Source organism: Xiphophorus couchianus, chromosome 14 (genome assembly GCF_001444195.1).
Source record: "Xiphophorus couchianus chromosome 14, X_couchianus-1.0, whole genome shotgun sequence".
NCBI lineage: Eukaryota > Metazoa > Chordata > Actinopteri > Cyprinodontiformes > Poeciliidae > Xiphophorus > Xiphophorus couchianus.
In genome coordinates, this window is record NC_040241.1 from 22,054,790 (window position 1) to 22,077,841 (window position 23,052).

At 37.6% G+C, this 23,052-nt stretch overlaps 1 protein-coding gene and 2 pseudogenes across 2 annotated transcripts in view; 2 read left to right on the top strand and 1 right to left on the bottom strand.

Moving 5' to 3' along the window:
- Positions 1-23,052, bottom strand: part of LOC114156967 (myelin-oligodendrocyte glycoprotein-like) — a 1,059,483-nt gene that overhangs the window by 95,610 nt on the left and 940,821 nt on the right. The gene's annotated exons all lie outside the window — the stretch shown is intronic.
- On the top strand, positions 920-3,402 carry LOC114156965 (gastrula zinc finger protein XlCGF7.1-like; annotated as a pseudogene).
- LOC114156918 (gastrula zinc finger protein XlCGF57.1-like) lies at positions 6,703-15,181 on the top strand (annotated as a pseudogene).

Sequence of the window (23,052 nt, forward strand, 5' to 3'; positions counted from 1 at the left end):
TTTGCATTATTACTAAACTTGTATCACTGCTGGATCAAAGAATTATGGAATATTATGTATTTATTCATATTTTAAAGGCATGTACTTTTAGGACTGCCATCTAGTAAAAGCAGCATGAGCTGGCTACTGGTGTCTAAAACTCAGTCACCATGTCTTCTCATCTTCTGAAACAACCAGGAGGGGTATTGTGAAGCACCGCCTCACAGGGCGGGTATCAAAAAGGCTAACATGAGGTGCAAGTTGGGCGGGTTAAAGTAAGAGAAACCAGATACTGCATTCAAAGCATGATGAAGACCAGCAAGCAAAACATTCACAGAGTGGATGTAGTAGAATATCAGAGTTCAGGAGATACAGGATAGAAGATTTGACTGAATCAAGACACTGTTCACAAGTTCAGACTGGGGAACTAACTGGAAAATTGCTGGCTAAGCAGAAAAATAGATTGTATTTACTTAAATTTATACAAACCAATTTTCTCAATTACTGCAACATATAAAAGACAAGTAAAATTACATTGTGTGATTTAAGTATTGCAATCCTAAAATAACTTGAACAATTTTGTTTTTAAATGTGTTTTTTAAAATGCATTTAGTTGTGCATAAACTAAATAGTGTCCATTCATACAGTTTAGGCTCCATGAAAAGGAGAAATTACCTTTTTTTCATTAGTATGATGTAATAGTATGATGTAATATTCTAATCATAAATGCTGTGTTTCCATTAAATGTGGAAAATCCTCATAATTAACAGAAATAAAAGGTTTGGAAACATCCGTGTGTTTGTGTAATTACTTTAATACTGTGTTTCACTCACTGAAATATATAAACCTTTTATTAATGTTGTAAGATATTTAATATAACTTTATGTTGAGAGGAGGCTCAAAGTGGAACATTCAAGCGGGAACTAAAAATCGTTTACAGTTTCTTCAGTGCAGCCAAAGTGAAACACACAGAAAGCTACGGAGCTCACGAGGTAGCATTAGCTCCTCTTAGAAGGTAGTTTGAAAACAGGTTTGGTGTTTTCGGTAATATTTCCGTGTTTTCAGTGAAAATGTCTTCAGTTCCGCCTCAGAGAGAGTTTATCAACGAGCAGGTAACTCCTGCTGGAGAAACATTCACAGAGTGGAAAGAAATCAACGTTAAGATGGAGGAAGAGATGGAGGATCAGCGCAGACTGATGGATTTTACCCGGATACCGAGGATCATCTTACACCGGATAGGTACGAAACACCTTCATGTTTTACTGATTAATCAGGTTTAAGAAAGACGAAGCTGAAGTTGGTTTCCAATTCAAGCTTCCGATTCGGGAAATGGCTAAAGGGCGATTCCACCTATTTTTTCCTTCCGCACCTTTAATCGACTCTAGTTTAAAAACTACAACACCCAGACTTTTCAAACCTGGACTGGAGTATTCTGCTCTAATAGCAGAATATTTAAACCCAGGGGCGATTCTAGGATCTGACCTCTAGGGGTCCTTAGCCCCCAGCAGTGCTAAGGACCAAGAGAAGTTATTTGTTGGTGCATTTTTCTAAACTTCACTGCTTATTTACATACATTCACATAAGAAATTAAATAGTTTTGTCCAACTAAAACCGTTAACAACTACACACAGGTCTGGAAAAAATGAAGAGACCACTGCACTAAACCCCATTGAAAACCTCCTGGTTATTCCCCCAAATATTGGTTTCTGAACTCTTCCTGAGTTAAAACATTTGTTTGTTGTTTCTAAATGAATATGAACTAGTTCTCTTTGCTTTATTCAAGGTCTGAAAGCACTGCATTTTTAAATTATTTTGACCTTTTCTCATTTTCTGAAAATAAACACAAAGTTTTTGCTCTGAATTTCAGAGACATGTCAGTAGTTCAACAATCTTCATTTTATTTAAACATGTACCTATACAGTGAACCCTCGTTTTTCTCGGGGGTTGTGTTCCCAAAAGAACCCATGATAGGCGAAATCCGTGAAGCATTTAACTTTATTTTTTACAATTATTATAAAGCATAATTACCGTATTTTCCGCACTATAAGGCGCACCACATTATAAAGCGCACCTTCAATGAACGGCCTATTTTAAAACTTTTTTCATATATAAGTTGCACCGTGTTTAAGGCGCATAGAATAGACGCTACAGTAGAGGCTGGAGTTACGTTATGCATCCATTAGATGGAGCTGCACTAAAGGGAATGTCATCAAAATAGTCAAGTAGACTTAGACTGACTTTATTATCATTTTGCATGCACAGGGTGTATACAGAACGACATTTCGTTGCATACGGCCCAGGACAATGTTTTGAGCTTCCAATGTTGTGAGGTTACTCCAGAATAAAATAAAATACAGTATAAAATATGAATATAAATATGAATATAAATATAAAGTGCAGGACTGACAGTAAAATGGAAGTTATTTAGCTCTGTACATGTGCAAGGTGTGAAGTGGAGACCAGATTTTGAGTGCAGTCCAGTTAAGAGTTCAGCAGTCTGATGGCAAGTGGGAAAAAGCTGTTTCGGAACCTGGTGGACCTGCACCGGATGCTGCGGAACCTCTTTCCAGAGCCAGAAAAAAATCCTGTTTTATCCAACAAAATATTAATAGGAAGACTTCCTTGTTTGATTGACATTTAAAGGCTTTTGTTTTGTCTTTTTGTCCAGATCTCCCACAATGTTGTGTGTGTAAAGAGGAGGAGGTTCTCAATGAAACAGAATCACAGAGGAAACCAACTCATCTCTCATGGCTCTGCAGAAACTGAGAACCAGAATCAGGAAGGAATCAATTCTGAAGACCCAGGAAAAAAGAGAAAGGAAAAACAAAAACAAAAGGAGAAATATGAGAAAACCAAAGAGCAGAAAGGCAGAACTGACACTTCAAAACAAGAAAAGCACAAGAAAGCTCACGCAGGGCAAAAATTATATTCTTGTAAAATTTGTGATAAAACCTTTTCTCGAAACGATATCTTGCTAAGACACAGAAGAATTCACAAAGATGAGCGGCCTTTTTCTTGTGGGACTTGTGGAAAGAGTTACAGTAAAGAGGGACTTTAACTCATCATATGAGAAGTCACACAGGTGAGAAGCCTTTCTGCTGTGGATTCTGTGGAAAGAGTTTCTCTCAGAAAGAACAACTAAATGCTCATATGAAAGTACACACAGGTGAGAAGCCTTTCTCTTGTGGGACTTGTGGAAAACGTTTCTCTCAAAAAGGTGGTTTAAATGTTCACATGAGAATTCACACTGGTGAGAAGCGCTTTTCATGTGGGTTGTGTGAAACTCGTTTCTCTCAAAAAGGTGGTTTAAATGTTCACATGAGATTTCACACGGGTGAGAAGCCTTTCTCTTGTGGGACTTGTGGAAAACGTTTCTCTCAAAAAGGTGGTTTAAATGTTCACATGAGATTTCACACGGGTGAGAAGCCTTTCACTTGTGGGACTTGTGGAAACGTTTCTCTCAAAAAGGTTATTTAAATGTTCACATGAGAATTCACACAGGTGAGAAGCCCTTCTCATGTGGGACCTGTGGAAAGAGTTACAGTGAAAGAAGGCTTTTAACTCCGCACATGAGAATTCACACAGGTGAGAGGCCTTTCACTTGCGGGATCTGTGGAAAGAGTTACAGTGAAAGAGGGACTTTAACTCATCATATGAGAATTCACACAGGTGAGAAGCCATTCTCTTGTGGGACTTGTGGAAAAAGTTTCTCGCAGAAAGAACAACTAAATGCTCATATGAAAGTACACACAGGCGAGAAGCCTTTCTCTTGTGGGACTTGTGGAAAGAGTTTCTCTCGAAAGGGCACTCTAAATGTTCACATGAGAATTCACACAGGTGAGAAGCCCTTCTCATGTGGGACCTGTGGAAAGAGTTACAGTGAAAGAAGGTTTTTAACTCCGCACATGAGAATTCACACAGGTGAGAGGCCTTTCACTTGCGGGATCTGTGGAAAGAGTTACAGTGAAAGAGGGACTTTAACTCATCATATGAGAATTCACACAGGTGAGAAGCCATTCTCTTGTGGGACTTGTGGAAAATGTTTCTCTCAGAAAGAACAACTAAATGCTCATATGAAAGTACACACAGGTGAGAAGCCTTTCTCTTGTGGGACTTGTGGAAAACGTTTCTCTCAAAAAGGTTATTTAAATGTTCACATGAGAATTCACACAGGTGAGAAGCCCTTCTCATGTGGGACCTGTGGAAAGAGTTACAGTGAAAAAGGGACTTTAACTCGGCACATTAGAATTCACACAGGTGAGAAGCCCTTCTCATGTGGGACCTGTGGAAAGAGTTACAGTGAAAGAAGGTTTTTAACTCCGCACATGAGAATTCACACAGGTGAGAGGCCTTTCACTTGCGGGATCTGTGGAAAAGTTACAGTAACAGAAGTAATTTATCTCGTCACATGAAGACTCACTCTGATGAGAATCCATAGGTCCAAAACAGATCCGATCCAATTTGGCATCTAATCTTATGGAAAATCTGGTCAGATGATGTAAACAGCAAGTTGAACATATTAAAGTCAACAGATTCTTGCAGGCTGCTAGTGATTCACTGTGATTGTGTCTTTCACTGTCAGACCAAGATAAACCTGAGGTCTACTTTTGCCTAGCAGCTTGTTTTCCTTATCCAGTTTTTTGTTTTAATTCTCAGTCGTATTGTACTTAAGATCCCCATCAGTATCCCATTAGATACTGAAGTTAAAGAGGGAACACATTCAGACAGGATTAATTTCTGTGCATTTCAGTTTTCATGGAGTTCTGTACCATGTAGAATAATGAGTTTAGCTTTTATTGGAAGTTTCTGTGTATGACTGGATGTAAAATACTTTAGAAATGAAAGCAGTGAATGTTCTTGTTTTTCCATCAATAAAACTCTGATGTTTGTTTGAAAAAAATCTCTAAAATAATTTTGATCTGGTCAGATTTTGATGTAGAGCTAACCACAAAGAGGTTTTTATGTTCCAAATTTTTGTCATTGTTACACTTTGCTATGAGAAGCAAGTATATTGTTAAAAGGTTTGTTAAAATATACACTAGTATTTTGAGCAGAATATGCTTTTTAATAACTGTTGATTTGAATAAATATTGATGGATTATTCAGTGATTGTCATCGTCATTAACTGTTGCCATATTTAAAATGTCAGCTTTAAGTAATCATCTAAAGATCCTTGCAATAACAGTAAAACATGACTTTTACACAAATAAATTTTTTTTCATTTCTTCAATATCAGAATTCAAGACATATTTTAAAAATGTCACATTCATTACATTTTACCACATTAAAAGTATTTTATATTAATTAGTCTGATTTAATATTCTAATCTCAAATGTAATGTTTTCATTGGTTATTAATTAATTCTGCATTGTCAGAAACTACATCTTTATGGACGTTTCATGCACCTTTCAGTTACTGTATCCAGAGATAACATTGCAGACGATCTACAATACTGTAATGAGACACAAAAACAAGTCAGAAATCTTTTTTGCATTTGAAGGATATTTTAAAAAACCCATCAAAAATCCATAAATTAATCAACTCGCCCAATGCCTCCTGTTGTTAAGAGCTTTGGATAATGATCCTTTTTCAGTTTTGGTTGTCATTCAAATTGTTGATTTTATGGCTTTAATTAAAGTGATCGGGAACCGTGATACGTATTCAAAAAACGTTTGAAGCGTATGAGAGGGCTATTTGTCGCCCGCGATTCATATCTCTACCTCACTCTCAGTAATAACAGTGATGAGACATAGATGGTGTGCGCCGAGCTCTGAAATTTTTTCAGAAATACATGGAAGTGGATCTGGGAGAGAGCGTCAGTTACCCTGCCGCATGATTTCGCTCTGAAGCACCTTGTCAGAAAACGTAAGCCCTAGAGAAATTTTGAAAACATTTTACCGGAGCAGGCATGCGTATCGATGTCATGACCGAGTTTGACACCAATCGGGCTATATTTGTTGGCGTGACTGCGATTTCAAAATTGTTTTTGGGTCAAAAATCCACTTCATTTCTCACTCTAATGGGGCGGCAGTTGGTTTCAGTTATACTCTGTGTTTCTGCAGTTGGAAATTTTGCTCGTTTTTAGCTTTTTTACGTCGCCATCATATCTCCGATTCCCAATAACAGTAAATAGCTAAATGCCGGGATTGAGCCGCACGTTTTGATACCACTTAGACTGTTTTACAAGCTAAAACGATCACAAACAATTCTCTGCGTTCCTCTATAATATATGTAGCCATTTACTGTTTAACTTCAAACTGAATCACAAATACAAAACTATAATATTAGACTCTGTTTCACAAGCTGAAACGATCACACACAAGAATTAAAATACCTTCTAATATGGTTCTTTTGTAAGATTAAAATATCTTTTGATAACTGACTCCAAGCTCACATTTTTAAATAATTCTTTTTTCATTAGTGTCAGTATGATGTATTAATCTAATCATAAATGCTGTGTTTCCATTAAATGTGGAAAATCCTCATAATTAACAGAATAAAAGGCTTGGAAACATCCGTGTGTTTGTGTAATGACTTTAATACTGTGTTTCACTCACTGAAATATATAAACCTTTTATTAATGTTGTAAGATATTTAATATAACGTTATGTTGAGAGGAGGCTCAAAGTGGAAAATTCAGGTGGAACTAAAAATCGTTTACAGTTTCTTCAGTGCAGCCAAGTGAAACACACAGGAAAGCTACGGAGCTCACGAGGTAGCATTAGCTCCTCTTAGAAAGTAGTTTTGAAACAGGTTTGGTGTTTTCGGTAAATATTTCCGTGTTTTCAGTGAAAATGTCTTCAGTTCCGCCTCAGAGAGAGTTTATCAACGAGCAGGTAACTCCTGCTGGAGAAACATTCACAGAGTTTAAAGAAATCAAACGTTAAGATGGAGGAAGAGATGGAGGATCAGCGCAGCTGATGGATTTTACCCGGATACCGAGGATCATCTTACACCGGATAGGTACGAAACACCTTCATGTTTTACTGATTAATCAGGTTTAAGAAAGACGAAGCTGAAGTTGGTTTCCAATTCAAGCTTCCGATTCGGGAAATGGCTAAAGGGCGATTCCACCTATTTTTTCCTTCCGCACCTTTAATCGACTCTAGTTTAAAAACTACAACACCCAGACTTCTTCAAACCTGGACTGGAGTATTCTGCTCTAATAGCAGAATATTTAAACCCAGGGGCGATTCTAGGATCTGACCTTTAGGGGTCCTTAGCCCCCAGCAGTGCTAAGAACCAAGAGAAGTTATTTGTTGGTGCATTTTTCTAAACTTCACTGCTTATTTACATACATTCACATAAGAAATTCAATAGTTTTGTCCAACTAAAACCGTTAACAACTACATACAGGTCTGGAAAAAATGAAGAGACCACTGCACTAAACCCCATTGAAAACCTCCTGGTTATTCCCACCAAATATTGATTTCTGAACTCTTCCTGAGTTAAAACATTTGTTTTGTTGTTTCTAAATGAATATGAACTAGTTCTCTTTGCATTATTCAAGGTCTGAAAGCACTGCATTTTTAAATTATTTTGACCTTTTCTCATTTTCTGAAAATAAATACAAAGTTTTTGCTCTGGAATTTCAGAGACATGTCAGTAGTTCAACAATCTTCATTTTATTTAAACATGTACCTATACAGTGAACCCTCGTTTTTCTCGGGGTTGTGTTCCCAAAAGAACCCATGATAGGCGAAATCCGTGAAGCATTTACCTTTATTTTTTACAATTATTATAAAGCATAATTACCGTATTTTCCGCACTATAAGGCGCACCACATTATAAGGCGCACCTTCAATGAATGGCCTATTTTAAAACTTTTTTCATATATAAGTTGCACCGTAGTTTAAGGCGCATAGAATAGACGCTACAGTAGAGGCTGGAGTTACGTTATGCATCCATTAGATGGAGCTGCGCTAAAGGGAATGTCATCAAAATAGTCAAATAGGTCAGTCAAACTTTATTAATAGATTACTGTTGTGGAAAAAATACTATTTCCAAGCACTGTTCAGGTGAAATCACTCAGTCAGGTTTATTCATATTTTGTGCACAATACAGAGAGCTTGTAGGACAGTCAGTAATGAAGCAGGTCTGGATGAAAAGCTCTGTCAGGCAGAGAAACACATGAGTTTTATACCAAGGATAAAGATTTAACAACAAGAGGTGAGACAGTCTGGTTCTGATGCAGCTGTAGAAAACAACTTCCAACCTTCTACATGTAACCCAAATAGTTCTTTTGGTGAAAGTTCACAATAATTCATATAACATGACTAGCAGATGTGACCTTAATGTAATTTTTCCATCACATTTCCCCCCTTTTGATTCTAAATAAATATGATCATATTTAATATTAATCAACACACATTTCCCTCCTCAGTCATAAGACATAACACAACACTATCCTGGAAGATGTAACAAAAACAACAAACACATATACACAAGATACGAAAAACCTACCGGCATTCACCTGTTCAACCCTATAACAATACGACTGTGTTTGGTAGGAAAAGTTATCTTGCAGCCCCTCCTTGCCAGGGAGGCGGTCCTCTATATGTTCTGTCCAGGAAAAGTGTGGAGGTATCATACCAATGATTGAAGACATAAAAACCCAGGAAACAATAATAAAGAAAATGAAAATGTAACACAAAAGCTAATTAAGGAGGAGAAAGAAATTAACAATAAAAAAAAAACATTTAAAAGGAAAAACAAACAAAATCAACGTCAAAACAAAAACCCCAAGCTTAATAGAAAACTTATATCTAATCGAATAAATCAATCTAAACCACATCACAACAACAATCCATAATCATGAAATACCTTACTCCAACTAAACTGAAAAAGAGAAAAAAAAACTAAAATGGAAAAAAAAAATTCATTTCCAGATCAAATGAAAAATATAAATCAAAATATAAAATGCATATTTAGAACATGCAGAAAGGATAGGCATTTGTTTTTGTGAAACAGACATTTCAGTGAATTGCAAAGCAGTATAGGAAAGCTAGGATACTAGCCTGAAAATATTGTCAAGAAAATCCGAGCTCATCCCGCTTCCCCATGCTGGAGATTTAAGTTTAACAGTAATAATAAATAAAGTTATCTTTAAAATGAATCACTCAAGTGACATCAAGGCCCAACAGTAGACTTAAGTGTCAATAAAATAAATCTAGGTTGTGTGTGTTGTTTTTGTCTCATGCAAACTTTGCTTTAATTCTACTTTTTTCTATCTAATCATAAGAAATCATAGTCAGTCAGAGAGAGTCATGAAACAGGAAAAGCAGGTTTCCTGGAAAAGAGAAGGAAGTTTCCAGCCTGCAGATTTATAAAAATAGCTGAGACTATTCCTTATTTTAAAGAATGAAAGTTTAAAAAATGAAATCTAAACATTTTGAGTAATTTGATAAGATTCAAAGTAAAATACTTATATTAATATTGGTTTACTTGTAATAATACTTACACTTACATTTGTGGGAACACTTACAAGAAAAACAAGCAACTGTAACTTTGGTATAAAATAATTAGAATCATGGATTATTCTTGGTTTCTTTTCAGAAAACATCTGTAATAACTCACATTAAGATTATAATAAGAATAATTAATAAGTAATGGTTATAAAATTATAAATGAATGCTAAATCAGAGAAGCTAAAGAAAATAAATGTGATATAAATGTGATTTTGACATTGAACTTGAAATGGTGTAAAAGGTTATAAAACTGCAATTAAACATCACTGATATGTTGGAGGTAGATGGTAGGTGAAAGGTGACAGGCTAAGGGAAAAAGGGGAACTAACAGGAGAGCAGAGATGATCAGCGCCTTATTTGGACATAGGAGGTTGAGCAGCCCTGAGACATTAGCACAGACATCATGACATGATGTCTCTTAAGACAGTGACGGATATGAGATCATCTGTCTAAGCAGACAGCCAATGAAACAAGCACAGCATCAGTGCTAGCCAATGCAAACGCACCAAAAGGTGGATAAACCCTATAAAAGGTGGGTGCAAAAGAGGAACCTTTCGTTGGATCCTCCGGGCAGCTTCGAGCCAAGATCGAGATGGACAAAGAACTCTGCAGCTGAAGAAGAGCCGGAGCCACAGAGCCGAAGACTGTCCTGCACATGGGGACCAACCCGTCAGGCCCACAACCTGTGGCTTCAAATCGCACTTCTCTCATCAGCTGGGTTCAGACCCCAAAGACAAAGATGAAGACAAAGGCAAAGACAAAGAAGAAGAACTGGTGCCTTTCTTCCGGCCAGCACCAAGTCCTGTGTGACCTCACCATCCATGCGGAGAAGAAGCTCATCAGACCTACAGAGATCCCTGCCTTCACCGATCAACTTCCTGCTCCTGCTGCAGCACCTTCTTCATCATCAGGCCAGGTCTGGGGTTCGAAACGCCAAACTCCGTCCGTCTCTCTCAAAGGTTCCCTTTTTTAGTTCTCAGTGTCAGCGGTAGGGAAAGATAGACTAGATGATTGATTTTACTTATTTGATTATTTCTGCTACTGAATTAAGCTGTACTGACCCTTGCAAAAATGCCTTACTAATAAAATATTTAGCATAAAGAAAATCTAAAAGATGTTGTGGACATTCAGTTAATGAGTCACCTTAAAGTTCTTTGATGGTTGTAAAATAGCTCTGATGTTTGATTCTGGAGAGGAAAAAATGGAAAATGTTTTTAGGTTGCTGGTAGCCCATATGTAAAACATCATCCTTGGGACACAGGGGGAAGAAGGTTGGGACACCTGGATGTTGGCCGTCAGAAACCAGGCGAATCGTTTCTCGAAACCAGCTTAAACAGAGTTTACTTCAATTCTGGACAGGGTAAATCCCAGCAGATTTAGGAAACTCAATTAACCTGTTAGAAGGAGAGCTGGTAGCACATCTCCCCTCTCAGAAGAGGAAGTACGAGAGTGAGAGAGTAGAGAAAGGAGGGGGGGGGGGTTGTTGTGCAACAACAACATCTGCCCGCTCCTCTCTTTTATTGCTTTTAGGATCCCTCTCACATTGGGCGCTGCAACTCTCAAAGGGCGGGGAAACAATTCATCACATAGTTGCAGCGCTAAATGACAATCACTATCCAGACACAGGTTACCTAAACACTAGAATATTGTTGTTTCAGGCATTTAAGCAGGGCACGTTGTATATCTTCAAGGCGATGGCTTTATAGCTCTCTAAAGAACAAAGGAGAGCAGAGTTTATTGCAGGGCAAATAAACTCTGCCGGAGTAGTTGTCACTTCTATCTCCCAGGAAGTCCTGCAGGGCAACAAACTGCTGGGAGCAGCTGTCACCTCTATCTCCCAGGGAGGCCTCAGGAAGGAATCAAAGTTATTCAACACACAGAAACATTACTTATACTAAGAGTAAAAGAGAAAAAAGCATATAAGTGAACATTATCTAAATATAACTACAAGGCTACATGATACAACGAATATATGATAATACTAGTAATACAATTTACCCAACACTTAACTTTTTTTTATTTGTTGCAACATGTGTTCTTACATTATTATTAACATTATGTTACTTTTGAAATTGGTCTCAAAACAACAATATTATCGTTTACCGCAATAATTTCTGGGACAATTCATCGCCTAGCAGAACTTATTCTGACTGTCCTGACATCACCTACTTCAACCACTGTATAATAATGCGTAATAATTTAAAGTGTAAATTTCTACAGGAAGTCTTAATTGTTCCTGTGCCACCAAACAGGAAGTGGCTTTAACTTGAACGTTAGGTTCCTGACAAATATTGAATATTCTCCACGGAGCTAAACTGAGACTGACTGAACATAACAAAGAGTCATTCTCAATTGCTTATTGCAATTCCGCTTATCAGTGGCTGTCGATCAGCCGATTAACGTGAAAAAGTATGTGATCGCTGATCACTGTTTTTTGTTGCTGATCACCTGTATCTCACTTGGCAGCCTGCAGAGACCCTCTGTGCAGCTGATCTCCTCTTTCCTTCACACTGCGAAAACATGCGGCAACAAATCCTAAGTGATGTTGTGTGGAACTTTAATGCTCTGAGAGTGAAAGGGGAAGTTTGCATGTAGTGACGGAAAAATACCTGGAAGGTGAACGACGTCAAAATGCATCAACACGATTTAATATGACATGCAAAAATCAAACACAGAGTGGGTTTGGTGAGTTATCAAGGCTCACTGCAGGAAAAAAAAGACATCCAGAGCGATCAGGCAGCAGGTAAAGCATCACACAACTACCAACACTCAGCCGGATGAGCATGACGGTCAGAGACTAAACAAATAACACAAAAAATAACTAAAATCATTGGACCAGCAGTGGAAGACGCTGAGTTCTGCTCTCGCTGTTGAACCACCGCTATGCTCTACTGATATTTCGCAGACGTATCGCCGTTCGACCTCCACCAGACATTAAACTCTCACATTGAACGTCTGCTTAAAGCTGCTGCTTAAAAAACTACTTTTTACATATGTATTAAGAAGTTTGCTGTCCTAACATGAGACAGATAATCTCTGAATAAAAAGCTCCTGTGCCTCCTCCTGTGTTCTGCAGAATTACTCAGCTTGGTCAGAAACAACCAACCAGAACCAGCATTAATCAGCTGGACCTGCTCTCAGAAAGTTTTGATTTAGCAACTTAGGGATGTTTATTGAATGCAACCTGCATTTGACTTTGAATTAATGTTTTCTTCTTTTATTTGATATTATTTGATATAGGCACTGTTATGAGATTTATTTGAAATATGTATAATTTAGGCTACTGAGGCCCATACTGTTAAATGTTATTTTGCTGATTGCAGGTTTTTCAGTTGTCTTTTTGACTTAATAGCTGCTGTATTGGGCTGCAAGTATTTTTCATGTATTTTGTCCAAATCTGGTGACGTTATTGCCAGATCATTTTTTCATTTTGCCAGATAACATAGTAGCATTTATACGTAGCGCAAAAAAAGCTAACAGCCAATCCAGGTGGATCGGCAATGATCGGCCCTCATGCGTGATTGGTATTGGAATCGACAACAGAAACCTGATCAGAGCTTCGCTCATTGGTAGGATTGGAATGGTGAAGCGACATTCGCCAGAGCGTTGCTGAAGTACAAGGGCTTTTCGAAGTTGTTTACAACTTTAATTTTTGTCGTTTCAGTGATAAAGAAGATTATGAAATGACGACTGGAATAAAAACAAGAAACTCTTATTTATTTTTTAATGTGCATTGGAAAACAAACTGTTCTATGTATTAAATGTTTTCAGTATAGAACTACGTTTAAGACTCTATGGTATTAAGCTTGATTAAATCAACCTGCTGTTTGGAATATTTTTGTTGGGGAGCCACTAGGTTAAGCTGTCGCCATCTTGCTTTCTCACCTGCAGATCCATAGCATTGATTTCTATATCCATTCCCGTCAGAAGGACTAAATTGCTTAAATTAATTTTCATACTTATAAATTTGTAATTTTTGTCTTTGAATAACTTGAAAAGGCTTTAAGTGATTAAAATCAATACTTCCTTCTTTTACTCACATTTAAAAGCTTTTGTTTTGTGTTTTGTGCAGATCTCCCACAGTGCTGGGTGTGTAAAGAGGAGGAGGTTCTCAATGAATTCAGCAACCAGGAGAGGAAGTCCACTTCAGGTAAAGAAGAACCAGAACATCAAGAGTTCAAAGAGGAAGAGAAGCAACTCTGCATCAGTCGGGATGAAGAGCAGCTTGTGCTGAAACAGGAGACTGATGACATTTTGGTGAATCCTCTTAATGTGCAAAGAATCCACAATGAAACAGAACCACAGAGGAACCAACTCATCTCTCATGGCTCTGCTGAGGATGAGAACCAGGATCAGGAAGGCAGCAATTCTGAAGACCCGGGAAAAAAGAGAAAGGAAGAACAGAAACAAAAGGAGAAATATGAGAAAACCAAAGAGCAGAAAGGCAGAACTGACACTGAAAAGCAAAAACAGCACAAGAAAGCTTACACAGGGCAAAAATCTTATTCTTGTAAAATTTGTGATAAAATCTTTTCTCAAAACAGTAACTTGATGAGACACATGATAACTCACACAGGACAAAAACCTTTCACTTGTTCAACCTGTGGGAAAAGTTACATACAAAAGGCTGGTTTAATTTGTCACATGAGAATTCACACAGGTGAGAAGCCTTTTTCCTGTGGGACTTGTGGAAAAAGTTTCACCAAAAAAGACACTTTAAAAGTTCATATGAGAAGTCACACAGGTGACAAGCCTTTCTCTTGTGGGACCTGTGGAAAAAGTTTAATCTGTAAAGGCCAATTAAATGTACATATGAGAAGTCACACAGGTGAGAAGCCTTTCTCTTGTGGGACCTGTGGAAAAAGTTTCATCTGTAAAGGCCAATTAAATGTACATATTAGAAATCACACAGGTAAAAAGCCTTTCTCATGTGTGACTTGTGGAAAAGGTTTTCGAAGCAAATATGAGTTACAGAGTCACATGAAGATTCACACAGGTGAAAAGCCCTTTTCTTGTGTAAATTGCGGAAAAAGCTATCGAATGAAGTGTTATTTGCACAGTCACATGAGAATTCACACAGGTGAAAAGCCCTTTTCTTGTGTAAATTGCAGAAAAAGCTATCGAAGCAAATCTAATTTAAATCGTCACATGAGAAATCACACAGGTGAGAAGCCTTTCTCATGTGTGACTTGTGGAAAAGGTTTTCGAAGCAAATATGAGTTACAGAGTCACATGAAGATTCACACAGGTGAAAAGCCCTTTTCTTGTGTAAATTGCGGGAAAAGCTTTAAAAGCAAATCTAATTTAAATTGTCACATGAGAAATCACACAGGTGAGAAGCCTTTCTCATGTGTGACTTGTGGAAAAAGTTTTCGAAGCAAATATGAGTTACAGAGTCACATGAAGATTCACACAGGTGAAAAGCCCTTTTCTTGTGTAAATTGCGGGAAAAGCTTTAAAAGCAAATCTAATTTAAATTGTCACATGAGAATTCACACAGGTGAGCTTAATTTCTCATGAACAAGCTGATAAAAGTTATTTTTCTATAAATGGCAAATAACTTATCACATGAAGACTCACACAGGTAGAAAGCCTTTTTCTTGTGTGACTTGTGAAGAAAGCTTCCGCAGCAAATTTAGTTTAAATCGTCACATGATGTTTCACCGGTGAGGAGCCTTTCTCATGTAGCCTGTGGAAAAAGTTTCACTCAAAAAAAAAAAAAGAGTTTAACTGTACATATAAGAATGGGATAATGTGAACCTTAAGTATCAAATAGTTTTATCTTTCATGAAACTTTTTTTTCATGAAAAAATTTTTAAATGAGCTTTTAATCTTCAAGTGTCTTTTAAATAATGTACTGTGTATTTTTATAAGTGATATTTGTAATGTTTTAAAGGAACAATGGACTGGAACATTTTTAGTTTTAGACTTAAACTTTTGTAGTGTGTTTATTTTTTGTTGTACTTGTACTTTGATTTAGTTTCATGATTACTGTTAGCCGTTCCTGTATGCACTGGTGTAGTCACAGACAAATTTTGCTTCAGCAATAATGTTTCCTGGATTTGAATCTACATATACACTATTATATACATTGGATGTAGAGGTGTCTCAGAAAACTCTACGACATACACTAAACCAGAAGCATGGTTCTGGTTTAGTGGTTGACTTGGTTTCTGTATATATTTCTGTACTATATATGTTTTTCTAGTGGTTTGATGTTATGTTGTAATTTAAATGTCATGTTTTCATTGCTTGTAAATGTAAAATCATCTTTCAACAGAAATAAAGTCATTCACACATCCATCTATGTGTTATTTCATGTGATGTGTTAGTAATACAGATTATGAGAAAAATCAGCTTTTAAAGTGAATTCTAAAACTCTAAAACATGTATAATAATTCAGTGTTTAACTTTGCAACTGAGTTTCAACCTGAAAGACTATAACCTGATATAATAACATTAGACTATTTTACAAAGTAAAAAGTTACAATATACATTCCAACATGGTTCTTCTCATCACGACTTAGGATTGGACACACTGGTCTAAATAGATCACTATTTTTGATAGGGAAACATCAGACAGGGAAATGTGACTGCAGGGAAGATGAGACATTGGAGCATGTTATTTTAAGTTGCAGGAATGATCTGTTTCAGAGAAACAAGTTAATAAGAAACCTTAGTAATATAAAAATGAAATTTGATATTGTTGATTTATTGCAAAAGGACTCGGGAAGCAGAGGATATCAGGCTATATTTGATTTTTTTGAAACAAAGTAAGTTATAGGATAGGATATAGTTTTTTTTTGTTTGTTTGTGTTGTCATGTGGTCCACACTCCTTACCAGTTGGTGGCGGTAATGCTCACCCAACGTTTTTTGTCAACCGCCAATAAATTTCATCAAGAAGAAGAAGAAGAGATAACGGTCGCTAACACTGATGTTTATGAGCGCTGTGTAGCTGTACTCCTAGTAGAGATATTTTGATTTACAGGTAAGCTGGTGATGTTAATAATAAACTCTTTGTTATGTTATTGTGTTCTGTTAAAAGACAAGTAAAATTACATTGTGTGATTTAAGTATTGCAATCCTAAAAATCCTAAAATTTCTTAATTTTAGGATTTTTAAAAAAAGTTTTAAGAAACTTTCTTAAAAGTTTCTTAATCTAAATGAATAAATCCTAAAAAACAAAAATCCTAAAATTTTGTTTTTAAATGCGTTTTTTAAAAATGCATTTAGTTGTACATAAACTAAATAGTGTCTGTTCATACAGTTTAGGCTCCATGAAAAGGAGAAATTACGTGTTAGAGAAGGCGTTCCGGCATCTTTCTGAGAATTTATTCTCTAACAATCATGATTTTTCTACATTATGTAAAGAAATTATTTCTAATAAGATCTTTATAGAAGATCACATCACAATAAAATGTTTTTTAACTCTTTTATTATCAGTAAAAAAACAAAAAAAACAAATGTTTTGATCATCATGGAGTTGAAGTTTATGTCAACTGCATTCAGTTTATCTAACGTCTTTTTAGCCTCTATTGAAGTATTCCACCTTGTTGGCCATTAAGTCCCAGTTAGCTTTTCATCTGGACACTTAGTAAAAAATCATAAGCTTGAATTTTTTATCCTGATCTGACTTAGAAACAAACCACATGAATTCTGCAGAATTTTACCACAAAATTAGTTTTGCGGTTCCTTAAGTGACTGAAAAAAATATGAAAAGAACGAAGCAAAACTGACTTTGTCTCATCCTTCGCCTCTGCCTCTATATTTGAAATTCAGGACAGAGACGGTGTTGTAATTTCCTGCATAAACATTTATGATTCCTGAGAAAGGATCCGAGAACGCAAATCATCCTGAGTAAACAGCAGCAGGCGGGGAACTGTGTTCAGCTCCAAAGGAATCATATCAATCAACGTGTGAACAACAAAAGTGTCCAGTAACGACTTGCTACATGTCAGAATTGGTCAAATATTTAATGCTCCAATATGCATCAGCAAATCACCAATTCAGTTCAATGTAAATAGAAATTAAATGTCGTAATATCCAGTATCAGGCAGTCTTCTAAAGACAGTGTTGCCGTCATGGCATGCTAACTGTTCCAATAGCTAACATTGGAATATTCCAATATTCCAATATGGATTTTTCTATATCTAAATGTGACTGTGCGGTGAAGCTAAAAATTAAACTACTGTAATAATTGGTGCAACAACAGTTACAGTTTGTCAGAAATATTTACAAATAAAATATAAATGGGGCATATGGGATCATTTCACCTCCTCTGGGTGTCACAGACACAGAATCTGAGCACCGGCAAGAGGAGCGTTTATATCTACTAGCTGGGGTTTATTTTACTATTTTTATGATTTACTTCATTTGTAAGAAATAAGCTATGTAGGAATATATGTGTGTGCCTGTGTTGCATTGTGCGTGTTTGTGTTTGTGTGGGTCAGACACACAACGTGTCCACATTTGTGTGCTTGTGGCCTGTATTTGTGTGGCTCATAAGCATCGTGTTGATTTTGTGCTCCACTTACATGAAGCGCATTAAGGTTGTGTTTGTGTGAGTCGTGTGGAAATTAGGGCATAAGCAAATTATCACTGATATTTAAGATAAGTTATAATTTGCTTATATTAGAGATAAGTGAATTATCTCTAAGATAATAAACAAATTATTACGTATCTCTAAGATAAGTAATAATTATCTTATTAATTAAGATAATTATTATTAATATGCAATTTATTATGTATCTCTAAGATAAGTAATAATCTGCTTATTATTATCTGTAATAAGTAATAATTTGCTTATTATCTTAGAGATAAATAAATTTTCTCTAAGATAATAAGCAAATTATTATGTATCTCTAAGATAAGTAATTGTGTGTCTGTAATAATTTGCTTGTCTTAAGCAAATTATTCTCAGGTAAGAGAAGATCCTACATCATGGTCCTGCTGCTGGCCTCTGGTCTGTTGTCTCCTCCCCGACTCTTTGCTCCTTCTATTGTGACAATAAACATTTCTTTAAAATATATCAAAAGCAACAGTGAGAACAACTTTTGCAAAGAAAAAAACAGGACTGGGTTTATTCCTGGCAACAACTAGCTATCAAGCAATGCAACATGGCTCAACAGCAACAGCAAGGGCCCCTCCTTTTCCAGTTCAGGCATTCGCCTTGTTAGGCCTACGACAAAGTTTATTTGCCCACAACTGATGAAGCCAATAGAACCTCATCACATCTGCAAAAAGCAGAGACGAGATGCTAAGGCCACTAAAACGGATCCCATTAAAAAACCTTGACTGCATCTAGAAACTGGTGGGAAAGGGCAACCTGTGGAGAGCAACCTGTGGAGAGCAACCTGTGGAGGGCAACCTGCGGAGAGCAACCTGTGGAGGGCAACCTGTGGAGAGCAACCTGTGGAGAGCAACCTGTGGAGGGCAACCTGTGGAGAGCAACCTGTGGAGGGCAACCTGTGGAGAGCAACCTGCGGAGGGCAACCTGTGGAGAGCAACCTGTGGAGGGCAACCTGCGGAGGGCAACCTGTGGAGAGCAACCTGTGGAGGGCAACCTGCGGAGGGCAACCTGTGGAGAGCAACCTGTGGAGAGCAACCTGTGGAGGGCAACCTGTGGAGAGCAACCTGTGGAGGGCAACTCTCACTATGTTTCTCTAATCTGAACCATTTGCAATTTCAATTTTCTAGAAATTAATACCTTTGTGAGAACAATGTACATTATAGTCAATAACCCTAATTTAAATCATTTTTGAAATCCTGGGGGGAACCGGAGCACCCGGAGAAAACCCCACACTAACACGGGGAGAACAGACAAACTCCCACAGAAAGAGGCGCCTGGTTGAGAATGAAGAACGCTTTTCTGTGAAGATGCAGCGCTAACCACTGCATCACCGTGTTGTCCCTTTTTGTTTTTTAGTCTAAAATATAAAATGTAAGTTGGGGTTTTGAAAATGGTTCAGGACTGACCTGGACTCTTTAACTAGTTGCTTGTTTTAGAGGTTTTCTTGCTTTTCTCACCACAAATGTTTCTCCAATCGGAACCGTTTGCAAATTAAATTTTCCAGAAATTAATACTACCTTTTTTGAGGACAATTTACATTGGTCAATAACCCTAATTTATATGGTTTTGGAAATCTGTGGGAAACCGGAGCACCCGGAGAAAAACCCACGGTCATTTTTTTGGGGGGGATCTAAAATAAGAAATATATTTTGGGGTTGCAAACGGTTCAGAAATTACATTTTTTACTAATCGCTTTATTCAGAGGCTTTCTTGCTTTTTTTCTTGAACATTTGTGGTTTTCTGAGCCCCAAACAGTGTCGTATCTTCTTCCACACTGATTTGTCCTTGGCGACTGCCCCCACTGGTTCCTGTGACAGATTTTCCACAGAGCGGTCCGTCACGTCCATGGATTCCATGTTATTCGGCATGTTTTCCATAAAGTCGTTTACCTGGTTGGGAGAGGCATCAGGAACATCAATGTTTTCTGACAGGGTTTCCTCTGTCAGACGGTCCTGATCCATGGACGCAGTGTCAGAAACCTTGTTTTCCGGGGTAGTGTCTTTCTCGTTTGGTTCTTTTTGTCTCTCAGGTCCTAATTCGTGTTTGAGTTGATGTTCAGTTTTTATGTTTTGCTGCTGTGAGTTAAGCTCACAGCTGGAGGGAAGTTGTTGAAAAGCAGTCAGTTGTTTTAGGAGACTGTCTTTCTCAGCTTTAAGCTCGGTGATAATCTTCAGGACACTCATCATTTGCTCTGAATAAGTTTTAATCTCTTTATGTATATGCTGCTTAGATGTTTCTAACTGCTGCATTAGAGTCAGAACATTTCCTTCATATCTGGCTTTTAGTTCGTGGTAATTAACTGTTGCGAATTCCAGAACAGATTGCAGATGTTTTATTGCCTTAGTTGATTGCCATTGGAGGAAAGAGATATCTTCTGCATTTTTCTGGTTGAGGTTGTCCTTCTCTGCTCTGAGTGCCTTGATGAGCTCAATAAGTTCATGCTTGGTTTTTTCCAAATTAGCTTCTGTCATATGAGTCACATCTGCTTCATACCTCGACTTTAGTTCTTCGTATGAACCATTAACCTGCTCTAGTTCTCTCAACAGGTATTTCTCGGATTCCTTGAAGCTGCTGATCTCCTTGGACATTTTCTCTATTAAATTTTGGCCCTGTCTGATCTTGTCTTCATTGACCATCTGCAGGTCAGCCTGACGTTTGATCTCACAAATGTCTGCTTCAGATTTGGACTGAAGCTCCTCGTATTTAGCCTTCATGTCGTCCAGCTCTTGTTGGAGTGCTCTGTTTTTATCTTTTAATTCCTCAATCCTTGACATGAACGCTCGCTCTGTGGCAATATGATCTATCTTCGCTAGGTCTAAGTCCTCTTGCAGCTGCTGTTTTGTGTGGCTGTCCACCTCGGAATCGATAATTGCTGGGCTGAGAGTCTCTGGATTGTTGCCCTTTTCAATTGCCTGTAGTTGTTCCTTCAACTCGATGTTCCTGCCGATGAAAATCTCCTTAAGAGCTCTCTGCCTCTCTACCTCAGCTTTTGTTTCCTCCAGTTTTGTTTGGGTGTCGTCCAGCTTTTGGTTCTGGTCAAACAATTTTGCTTTCTCCATTTTTAAAAGAGAGGCAAGTCGTTGTATCTCTATGTGGAAATCAAAGGGAGGAGGTCTGTTCCCTACCCACCCATACTGACGTCCTTTGGCTAAATCACTGATGGAACAATTTTGGCTTTGATCTGCCATGTTTTGACAAAATAGTACTTGTTCAAATCAGTTGGCTAACAATCTCACTGTAAAAGCGCTTTGCGTGCGTCTGAACTCCTCAGTAGTGCAGCAAGCAATGACAAGAAGGTAGAAGTTTGTTACATAGATAGAGAGCTGATGACATCACAAGCATGACTCTAGTTGTGACATCACAGATTTTTCCTTCATCTTTGGAATGTGTTACCGTTGGTTACACTGTCTATGTTGTTATACAAGCAGTTTATGGAGAGACGTTTTTTTTGGCAATATTTACATAAAATGTGTGAATTTAGATTTCCAGATTTGTTTCATTGTGTCCAATGAAACATAAAACCTTTCAAAAGTTTTCACACACTCACACTTTTACAAACCTGAAAGTTGCAAAGAAAAATGATACTCTCCTTTAAATCTTTGTTTTAATATGTAGCGTCGCTGCTGGCTATCTGTTTGTATTGGGACTTTTTTGTCCTCCTCTGTGATTCTGTACATTCATTTTCGCGTTTAGATGTTTTCCTGTTGGCCTTTCTTTAAACCCCTCAAGAGGCTCGGCAGCACAAACACTCAGCGATGATCGAGATCAGCGGGAGCTTACATCCATCAATCAGTTCTTGGTCCATTAAGTCCCCACAGAAATATTATCTGTTTCTTTTTGTCTTTTTTTTTACTCTTGGTTTTGTGCTGCTTCTGTCTGCTGTCTCTCTTTGGATCCGTTTGGCCTGAGGTACCGGCTCTCCAGAACTAATCTAGACAAAAGTTTTCTCTTTTGTGATGTGATTAAAAAAAAATGCCTCAAAGTCTTTTGTATTATTATTATTATAATTTGCTCTACAGAGCTAAAGCTGGTTGAATAATCTGTTGGTCTCTTTTCTTCCTTTTGTAGAGATATTTGATATTTGAGAGATAAAACACGCCGTGTCTTCCATTTTGTTGACCCCAGTAAAGGTTCCTCATTTCTGCCTGCTACTATGATTGAAGTCTGAGTTCTCCAGCAATCAGTGCAGAACGATTACCAATGAAACATGCAGCAGGAGATCTCTCACCTGTGTAACAACACCGGCTGTTTTACCTGGAGGTTGATACTGATGGAGCTGACAGTCTATGAAGCAACACTGACCTGAAACATAAAATATGCTGCTATAATTGGAACTCTATAATGTAATCTCAGTAAATATGTTTTATACTATGTCTGTTTTTATAAACTATCGTATCCGTAATAAAAACAGATAGGTTGCTGAATCTAGCTGATGGGTCGGTCCTGAATGTTTGGGCTGTTAGAGTCGGTTCTTTGAATTGAACCACGGGAACCGGCTCCTAGAGCCGTTCTTCATTATGAGGGCCGGGGCTGCAAACACAGTTCCTACCCAACTCTTCAAACCGCACAGTGATCGATCTGCACAGGTGCTGTGAGGAACAACAGACAATTTTAACTCTGTTTCTCGTCCAGTAGCATAAACACTGAAATTAAGAAACCACAATCCCTGAATTAGGAGGGAATGTGGGGCAAATGTGATGAAAGATTTGCATTATTACTAAACTTGTATCACTGCTGGATCAAAGAATTATGGAATATTATGTATTTATTCATATTTTAAAGGCATGTACTTTTAGGACTGCCATCTAGTAAAAGCAGCATGAGCTGGCTACTGGTGTCTAAAACTCAGTCACCATGTCTTCTCATCTTCTGAAACAACCAGGAGGGGTATTGTGAAGCACCGCCTCACAGGGCGGGTATCAAAAAGGCTAACATGAGGTGCAAGTTGGGCGGGTTAAAGTAAGAGAAACCAGATACTGCATTCAAAGCATGATGAAGACCAGCAAGCAAAACATTCACAGAGTGGATGTAGTAGA